The sequence below is a fragment of the Eptesicus fuscus genome, chromosome 16 (genome assembly GCF_027574615.1).
Source record: "Eptesicus fuscus isolate TK198812 chromosome 16, DD_ASM_mEF_20220401, whole genome shotgun sequence".
NCBI lineage: Eukaryota > Metazoa > Chordata > Mammalia > Chiroptera > Vespertilionidae > Eptesicus > Eptesicus fuscus.
Window position 1 is genome coordinate 21334957 of NC_072488.1, and position 10433 is coordinate 21345389.

The 10433-nt window shown below is 45.5% G+C and overlaps 1 non-coding gene across 1 annotated transcript; it reads right to left on the reverse strand.

The window, feature by feature from the left end:
• Window positions 1-476: 476 nt before the first annotated feature.
• On the reverse strand, window positions 477-635 carry LOC114230351 (U1 spliceosomal RNA). Its single transcript, XR_003616253.2, has one exon. It is a non-coding gene; the product is annotated as a U1 spliceosomal RNA (small nuclear RNA).
• Window positions 636-10433: the final 9798 nt, after the last annotated feature.

Consider the following 10433-nt stretch of genomic DNA (forward strand, 5'->3'; position numbering starts at 1 on the left):
GTTCGTGTCTAGAAAGTGACCACATGACTCAGGGTCCATCTTGTAGACACTGAGGAAGCACAGATACCAATGAGTGAAATATCTACTAGCTCAGTGGTTCTCAACCAGGGGCAATTTCCACCCCTGCCTCCAACATTTGACAATGTCTGGAGACATTTCTGATTATCACAACTTTTGGGGAGTGTTGGTCCTATTGGCATCTAGTGGGTAGAGAGCCAGGGATGCTGCTAAACATCCTACAAAGCACAGGACAGGACCCACCATAAAGAATTATTCAGCCCTAAATGCCAATAGAACTGAGGTTGAGAAACCCTGAGACAGAAAGAAACACGAGAGAGCTCTGCATGGGCTGGGCCCGGCCCATGCCCCTCTCCATATTTTGCCCCACTTTCCCTCACTCCCTGAACTCCGGCACACAGACGCCTTCCACTTCCTGACAGCATTGTGTTCCCTCCACAAATTCTTTTTTTTTTTTTTTTAGCGTGAACGCAGTCCCCCACTACCACAAATTATGCAGTCAAGTTTCCCACATTTCGGGAAATTGCAGGGGTCAGCACATCCGGAGTGCAATGGATAAGCCTCGCCCTGGGAAAACCACCTTCATGATCATGGTAGCTCCCCTGCCAGGTAAGTATCCCCTCCACATATTCTGATCCCTCTGCCTGCCAGTCTCCTCCCTCCTATTTCATCTAGTTCAAGCATGTCAAACTCGCAGCCCATGGGCCGCATGCCTCATTTATTTGGCCCATGTTAGCCTTTGAGTTTGACATGCTTGATCTAGGTAATATCTTCTCATCCCCAGATCTCAGAAGCCTTTCCATCAAGACTAAGTCAAACCCCCAATTACATGCTCTCTCTCCTTCATTCTTTCTTTTTTCACGGGTTTTGAAAATGTCTTCATGGCTCCAAGCTCCCTGCATCTTAGCTCTTAAGTGTATGGGCTACAGCACTAAGTCTGGAGTCAGATGAGTAGTGTTGGGATCCCCACTCTGGTAGGGTCTAGTTGTGTGACCTTGGGCAAGTCACTTAACTTCTCTGTGTCTGTTTTCTTACCTGAAGCATGAAGATAATAACTATACCTCGCTCATAGGAGGGGTGTGAGAATGAAATGAGAGATGCTTATAAAGTGTTTGGAACGGTGTCAGGCCCATCGTGAGCCCCATATAAAAGTTTGCTATAATTATTACTTCAAGAATTAAAAACTGCCCTTCTGAGACACGGAGCTACATGATAAGAGAGATATGCAGCACTTTCTCTTCTCAGCAGCATGGCCCTGCCTCACTGACTTTTCTCTACCAGGGGAATCATCTCAGATCAGCTGAGGCAGGGGAGTCAAAGTCAATGCTTTCTGTTTAGAGATAAAGAAATTGAGACCCAGAGAGGTTAAAGAGTTTGGCAAAATCACATAGCAGGTTTCTTTCTACCTGATCAGACTCCCCTACCCCACCCCCCTCTCTTCTCCCCACTCCACCCCCCTTTGAGGTTATAACTAGTGCAATTCCTGATCTACACTAAATGAATATCCCATAGCAACTATCTCTCTCTGTCTGACTACAGGTCCCTGCTCCCCAGCTTTTCCACAAAAGACCTGGGAGTTATAAAATCCAAGCTTATCAGAACAAAGCACACCAAATAGAACTCAGCAAGGTTCCTAATCAGAGATTTAAGGTGCTCACACAACAGCCTGAAGGGAAAAATAAAAAATGTAGGACTGGGGGAGGGGGGGAGAGAAAGGGGGGAAGTAGACTAAGGGCAAATAATAACCTAAATAAATTAAGAAAATACTGAGGCTGTCTCCTGAAGTTTTCTGCCATTACATCATTGATCCTGAGACGGGGCTGTGGAATGTCTCTGCAGGGCTATACAAGCAGGGCCACACCTCATTTGTTTTAACTCCCTCAAATCCTGTTTTACTCTTTGACACCCTCCCAGCCTCTCATGGCTGTTCTTACTCTTTTTTCACCCCTTACGGATTTTTTTAAGCTCATACTTTGCCAACACTGTAGTGTTTGAGCCCAAAGAGTTCCTGGGACCTTAGATCTCATGGAACGGAGTGTTGTGTCCAGAGCGTGGAGGGACACTGGCCTCTGACCTTTTGGTCTGGCCACACTTGAGAAACCCAGCTCTGTCTGAGGTTCTCAAAAGACATGAATAAACTGGAATAGCATAAGAGGAGTATAACCAGGAAACAACACTTTATTATGTAAGGGACAACTGGGTGAAGAGGGCTTAGAGCTGTCTTCAGCAAATTTAAAGGCTATTGGGTTTTCAAGTTCCAACAACATTACAGAATGAACTAATGTGACTTCTAAGTCCTCCAGAAACCCATAAAAACACTGGTAAAGTATATCAAAATAAAATTGTTTCACAAATATATCTAAGCTCATAAAAAAGAAGAAAAATCTCTAGGTGCCAGAAAAGAAAAAAAAAAAAAAAAAGAGGGAACTCATAGTCAGGGTGGCAAGCTTCAGCTTATGCCTTGATGGCCCAAGGAGATAGTGACCCAAATATAGGCCCAAATGTGTAGAGGCTGGGCTTTCCTAAAAGAGCAAAAGGTGGAGCTGTGAGGCCCTGTAATGAAGACTCAAGAAACATTAAGTGAAGACCTTGAGAGGACAGTTGCTTCAATGTAAGTTCCACTTACAGGCCCGGGGAAACCACTGATATGGGTTTCAGGTAAGGAAAGAAAACTACGCCGGAGAAACAAAACTTCAAGTCATCACCAAACACATGTGTGCTCGCAAAATTTAGACTCCTTACCTGGTGTATTACTCAGGATTCTCCAGAAAAACACAAACAATAGGCTATGTATACATATGGAGAGAGAGAGAGAGAGATTTATTTTAAGGAGCTGGCTCATGCAATTATGGGGACTGACGAGTCTGAAATCTTCAGGACAGGACAGCAGGTTAAAATACTGACCTTTCCAGAAGCCCTTGCAGCTAGGGTAGCAATGCAATGTGTTGTAGCTCTAGCCAAAGAAATATAAACTCAATATACCAGTAGGCTTCTAGGAAGAACACCTTCCTCTTTCACCTTTTCTCTTCTATCTAGAATGAGGACACATTACTTAGCAGGTACCTTGGGACCATGAAGGGAAGACAAAGTCACATACCAAAGGTGGGAGAAACAGATGATGAAAAGAACCTGGGTGCATGATAACACCCTTAAAGAGGTGCACTAGCTCTGGACTACTTACCTCTGGCCTTCTTGTTACAAAACAAACCCCTGATATTTACTTCATTTTCTATTATTTGAAGCCAAATGCAATCCTAAATTGCACAACATGTTAAAAATTTCAGGATAACTACTAAAAGAAGAGAATTTGAATGTGGTGATTTTTAAAACAGTAAAAGAGAAAAGGATGAAATAAAGAAAACTCAGTCAATATAATAGAAGGCAGAAGAGAAGTAAAGAATATAAGAGATTAAAACAAAAACATTAAGATATCAATATGTACCAATAATAACTGGATTCCAATAGTATATATAAATGAAAGGATTAAAACTACCTGTGAAAAGATACAAATGTTAAGATCAAACAAGAAATCCAATTTTTGTTTCTTTCTAGTAGATCCACGTTTTAATTGTCCACTAGCTAGAACACAGGAAGATTGAAAGTAATGAGATTAGGAAAAATATACCAAGTAATCATTATCCAAAAGAACAAATGATGAAGCAATATTAAACTCAGATAAAAAATAAAGGATATGATTACAAAACAATAAAAAGAAGAATTCTGCAGGAAAACACAATAATGCCAAATTTAAATATACCTAACAACAAAGCAAAAAGAAAAGAAAGAAAGAAAGAATAAGAAAAGGAAAGAAGGAAATTAACAAATCCACCATCATTGTAAGAGATTTTATCTGAAAGCAGACTCAGACAAATGAGTCCAAAATTGAAATGAGCTGCCTTGGGTAGGAGAGCTTCATAACCATGGAGGCTTTGCAGAATCTGTATGACCCTCGATGAGGCTGTTGCTGGCATGTGCAGGTATCTGACCCTTAGCTCCATGAGGGCAGAAACCATGTCTGTTTTGTTCATTCCTATTGACCAAATACTTAGAGCAGAGCCTGATACAGAACAGTCATCAATAGGTGTCTACTGAGTGAATGAATGATTCAGCCAAGAAAATGGATGAATCACCTCTAGAGTTCCCCTCAATTCTAAAACTTAGTGATTCTGACATGTCCATTCGTCTTCTCTTTGTCCTAACTCCATTCTGATGCCCAGCGTCAACAAGAACCCAGGAGACTTGAGGCGACACTGAGAGGCAAGGGTGGAGTGAAGAATGGACAGAAGAGTAGTAACATAAAAGTCCAGAGAATGGGAGCCAGCTCTGCAAAGAGCTTCCAAGAGTTTCTGCCACAGAAATTCCACTTGGCCACAGTTACAGCCCTGGCGAAGGGCCTGGAGGGAGATGGTGGATGGCCTGCCATGGAGGGGCCTTCCAGTCAGCACATCTTGCCTGTGCTGCCTACAAGGGTAGAGAACCATGACAGTGAGTAGGTCACCCCGTCGGCCAGGTCCATAAACCAAAACTTCTCCTACATTCTGGGTTGTGGGCCACATACAGGAAAGGGGATGAGCTCCCTAGCTATAGAGAAAATTTAGGTCTAGGAAGAACAAGGTCCCTGTACTTGGGAATCCTCCCATCTGATAGGGAAACACAGCCCTACCCTCATAGAGCCTGTTACGGACTGAAAGTTTGTGTCCCCACCCCTCCAATTTCATGTTAAAATCTTAACCCCCAGGGTGATGGTGTTAGGAGGTGGGGTCTTTGGGAGGTCTTTAGGTCATGAGAATGAAGCTCTTGTGAATGAGATTAGTGCCTTTATCCCATTGGAGGAGAGCTCCCTCACTCCCTCCATCATGTGAGGGCACAAAGAGAAGGCAGCCATCTATGAACCAGACACTGAATCTGCCCAGGCCTTGATCTTGGACTTTCCAGCCTGCAGGGCTGTAAGGAATAAATTTTGTTGTTTATAACGACCCCATCTATGCTTCTTTGTTAGAGCAGCCCAAATGGACTTAGTCAGAACTGCTAGAATGAATGCCACAGTCCCTCTCCTCAGGAAGTAAATCAAATCTAATGGAGGAGCCTTGCCCCTACCCTCAGAATGCCCTGGTCCGAGTCAGCTATATCTCTTGCCCTCCCACCTAGGCAAGACCAGGGAGGGAGGGAAATGGCAGGCCCAGGTTCGTTTCTGTGATGAATGGAGGCTGTGAGCACTGCTGCCAACAGGCTCTCAGGGGACATTCCCACAGCCCCGCCATCAGGGTCGGGGCTCCCTTCCCTTCGTTCCCTCCCCACCATAACGCCTGACCCGCTGGAATGAATCCTGAGCTCTGAGCCTATTTCTAGCACAGGAATGTTGGCCCCTTTGTCATGTCCTGCTTTCCTTCCACTCTGTTTTTGTTTCCTTTCCCACCCTGTCTCCCCCATTCCCAGCCCCCATTTCCCAAGCTCGCTCCTGGGAGACCAGACTCGCCAGCCCACTGGTGATCTTGTTTTACATGAGACATTTCCAAAAAAGACCAAAAAGTCCTTTCCAGGAAAATGCCATTTTTAAAATTCAGCTCCAGACACTGCGGCAACATTAGGAAAACAAAGGGCTTGGCAGAAAGGATTTCTGCATCGGGACTTGCTAAAATACCTTTTCCAAATTGCCTCCAGTGGGAACACCTCCAGGGGTGAGCTCTGGAACACCGGGCAATTTCAGATGGACAGTGACTTCTGGTTTTTATGCAGCCAGCCTTTCCTTCCTGGGGATCACCCTGGGATCTGCTCCCAGGCCCAAGCAGAGCCCTCTCAAGGGCTGCCAAAGAAAGCAGCTGTCTCCAGAGGGTCAGGAAATGCTGCTGGTTCCTCCCTTCAGAGGAGCCTGCTCAGCGGCTCTCTGGCGGCCATCACTATGCTGGGGGGCCAGGCTGGAGGCCTGGGGGACAAAACTGTGATTAGTAGGGAGCTGCCTTCTCTTATCATCCAAGTGACAGAAATATACAATTTCGCCGGGGGCACACACAGTGGTGTTCTTCCTTTTGCACGTGTCAGGTATAATCATGTTGATGTCATACATGTAACAGTCATGGTCATTATTTATTAAGCACATTCCATGTGTGCCCCAGTAACCTATTCTTTTTTTTAAAAAATAATTTTTTATTGATTTCAGAGAGGAAGGGAGAGGAGAGAGAGAGAGAAACATCAGTGGTGCGATAGAATCATTGAACAGCTGCCTTCTGCACGCCCCCCACTGGGGATCAAGCCTGAAACCTAGGCATGTGCCCCAACAGGGAATAGAACCGTGACCTCTTGGTTCATAGGTCGACACTCAACCACTGAGCCATGCCAGCCAGGTACTAACCTATTCTTTATATTTGTTTTATTGCATTTGATCCTCATGAAAACTGTTATGGGCTGAGTTGTGTCCCCCGCCCCCGTGTCCCTACCTTCTAAAATTCATGTTAATGCCCTAACCCCCAGGACATCAGAACGTGACAGTATTTGGAGACAGGGTTTTTAAAGAGGTACTTCAGTGAAAATGAGGTCTTTAGGGTGGGCCCTGATCCAATCTGACTGGAGTCCTTAAAAGAAGATCTATAGACACAGACAGATGTGCCCATGGAGCAAAGACTATATGAGAGCACAGCGAGAAGGCAGCCATCTTCCAAGAAGAGAGGCCTCGGGAGAAACCAAACACATTAATAACACCGGGATTTTTGGCTTCTAGTCTGCAGAACTGGGAGAAATGTTGTTTTTAAAGCCTATAGTATTTTGTTATAGCAGCCCTAGCAACTTCATGCAACAAACAACCCATAAGATTAATATTGTTATTATCATTTGCAGAGGGCAAAACAGTCTCAAGATGTTATGAGACTTACCCAGCAAACAAATAGGACAGCTACAGTTTGAGAGTCACTGGGCTACCTCCACAATACAAGCTCTTAAACACTGTGTCCGATGGCTTCTCTTCTGTGCTCCACTATGTATGTGCATGTTTTATTTATTTATTGCTGCATAACAAGCAACCTCACAATGTAATGGCTTTAAGCAGCAACACTTATTTTGTTCATTCATCAGTAACTGGGCAGGGCTTTGTGGGAACAGTTCAGGCATGCTCCACTTGGTGTCAGCTGGGATGGCTCCAATGCTAAACCAGATCATCTGAAGTCTAGCTCCTTCATTGTCTGGTGATTGACACTGGCTGTCAGCTAGGACCTTAGATTAGGCTATTGGTCCAAACACTTCATGTGGCCTCTCCATGTGGCCTGAGCTTCCTCCTAACATGGCAACTGGTTCCAAGGTGAGCATCCCAAGAGACAGAGCCAGCGGAAAGCTGTGTCACCTTTTCTAGCCCAGCCTTGGGGAAAAAAAAAAAAAAGACACCCTCACTTTTACCACACTCTCTTCCTTAGAAGCCAGTCATTAAGGTTGACTCATGTTCAAGGAAAGAGAAATTTGATGCTATCTTTGATGGGAGGAGTGTCAAAGAATTTGCAGAGATGTTTAAGAATCACTAGGGCATGTGCCATTCACACAGTTGTCCATATTTTGTCAGGAGTTTGTTTACTTACCAGCAGCACCGTATCATTGAAAGAGAATTAAACTGGGGTTCAGACAACATATTGCTGGTTTGATTCCAGGTCAAGGCACATACCCAGGTTGGGGGCTCCATCCCAGTAGGGTGAATGCTGGAGGCAGCTGGTCAATGATTCTATTTTATCATTGATGTTTCTTCTTCTCCCTTTCTCTCTATGAAATCAATAAAGACATTTAAAAAATGAAAAAATAAATAAACTGGGGTTCAGAGCCCTGAGCAAGAGCCATTCAGCTGTAAGGGGCCAGGATTCCACAACCCATGCGTGAAACAAGCAGGACCTGCTTCCGGTTTGGCCACCTTCCTCTGTATAGGATTGAGGCCACTTAGCTCCATTCCAAGTAATATTATGATTCCCATTTACTCATGAAGAAACTGAAGTTCGGGGGATGTAAGTAACTTGCCTAAAAGTTAGCAGAGGCAGAGCCTGAACTCCAGGCTGTGCCCTGGCTGGTGCCATTTCCTCCAGAGCCAGGTGTCCTACCCCTGCATCCTTGCCCAGCACCCAGGCTCTGTTCCCTGTTGAGAGGCTTTCTGCACAACCCAACGGTCTGCCAGAACATCTGGTGGCACCTGGATTGTCCATCTCTCTGCTCCACTCAACTTTTGGGGCCTCGCCATGCTTTCTGTTGCACCTTATCCCTGAGTCTATTGTGAACTATTCTCTGAGTCCTACCTTGGGATGGCCACCACACTCCAAATCCATGTCCCAGCCCTTCATATCTGCCCCAGACCATCTTGATAATAGAAGAGTACTTTGGCATGGCCAGAGTACAAGACCAAGCAAGACAGCATCGTGAATCTGAGGCCCCAGAGTCAGACCAATCTAGATCCAAATCCTGACTCCACCATGTGTAAGAATAATGAGGCCCACGTTGCCTCATTGTGAAGATTCTCCATGAATTAATACGTGTACAGGGCTTGGCACCATGCCTAGCACATAGTAAATGCTTAATAAATATTAGTCATCTTTGTTGTTGTTATTATCAAAAATATTTGTAACAGATCCACTAGAAAGTCTAGCATATGGTAGGCATTCAAAAATTATAACTGTTAATCTCATTGTTTGAGTCCTGGAAGAGCTACAGGAATTCAGAGAACGGCCAGATAACAAGGTAGTGAAGACAGAAAACAGGCTGCCCAAGCAACTGTGCAGATCTGCAGCTCTCTGCCTAATCCTAGAGCTTGGGTATGACTGGCCTTGATTAAGTGGAAACACCTTTTTGCAGAACTCCCATCTTCATCTGCCTCAGTTGGGATATGACAAGAGCTTCCTAAGCTTGGAAACTCCTGGAGGGAGAAATTCAAGAAAGAAAATCAGCCCGGCTGGTGTTCTCAGTGGTTGAGCATTGATCTATGAACCAGGAGGTCACAGTTCGATTCCCAGTCAGGGCACATGCCCAGGTTGTGGGCTCAATCCCAAGTAAGTGGCATGCAGGAGGCAGCTAATCAATGATTCTCCCATCATTGATGTTTCTATCTCTCTCTCCCTCTACCTTCCTTTCTTAAATCAATCTTTTTTTTAAAAGAAAAGAAAGAAAAAATATCAGAAACATCCTCTGTGCTCCTGCCCAACATCCCCTGCTATGGCAATGCAAGCCACTGGCCACCACATTCTGCCCTCCTCATCCAGTTGTCCCACTGGTCTATGGTTTCACAGACTTCATGTGAGGCTGCAAGCTCTTAGACAGCTGGTGAATATGATCAGGATATGTAATAGTTTCCCAGCCTCATGTCCACTCCAGGTTGAGCTGCTAGCAAGAACAGAAAGCAACTCTCAGGTTTATAAAAGACTAGAGGCCTGGTGCATGAATTTGTGCACAGGTGGGGTCCCTCAGCCTGGCCGGCAATCGGGGGCCCATCAGGGCCAGCCAACCTCCCGCGGTCCCTCCCCCCAGCCGGCTGGCCCCAGGACCACGGGAGGTTGGCTATGGGAGTGCACTGACCACCAGGGGGCAGCTCCTGTGTCGAGCATCTGCCCCTTGGTGGTCAGTGTGCATCATAGCAGCCGGTTGACTGGTCATAACTATAGACTAGTATAGATGAGCCATCATAGACACACACACAAATACACACACTTCTTTAAGCATTGGTGCTGGAATACTGGTATTATCCTCCCCCACCACATTTTTCCTGCTACTACTTTCCCAGGATCCTCAGAGCTACATTCACCTGTGCTCATAGCTCCCGAGTCAATGCAAATCAAGCTAGGGAGGGACGGGTATATAAAGTTGAGCAGACCCAATGGCTCAGAACAGCGGTTGGCAAACGGCGGCTTGTGAGCCACATGTGGCTCACGAACCGCGGTTTGCCACTCTGTTGACTAAGGAGTTTGCCGACCACTGTCATATACTACCCTTTACCTCTTTGCACACAATATGCCACAATTGCCTAATCCTCACAGCTTCCAACTACACAGTAACATTTAGTCTAGTCCAGTGGTCGGCAAACTCATTAGTCAACAGAGCGGCAAATCGCGGCTCGCAAGCCGCATGTAGTTTGCGAGCCGTGGTTTGCCGACCACTGGCTTAGAACAATGTCACCAGCTCAGTTGTAACTGCTTGGCTCTTATGTTCTTCCTGATTTTCCTTCAAGCCAGATGATCAATGAGGTGACAGCCATTTCCCCCAGCCCACTCTCATTTCCTTCTTCCAATCAAGACATGGATCTGGTGCCCTCTGCAATGACCTCAAAAAGTCCACATCACAGCTCATGTTGCCTCTGATTCTGAGTTCTCCCCTCCCCACTCCAGGCTTGGTCCACTCTGGTACAACCAAACTTCTGCCTTGACTCCTAGTCCCTAATTTTACCTAGAATCCAGTTCTCCTCTGTA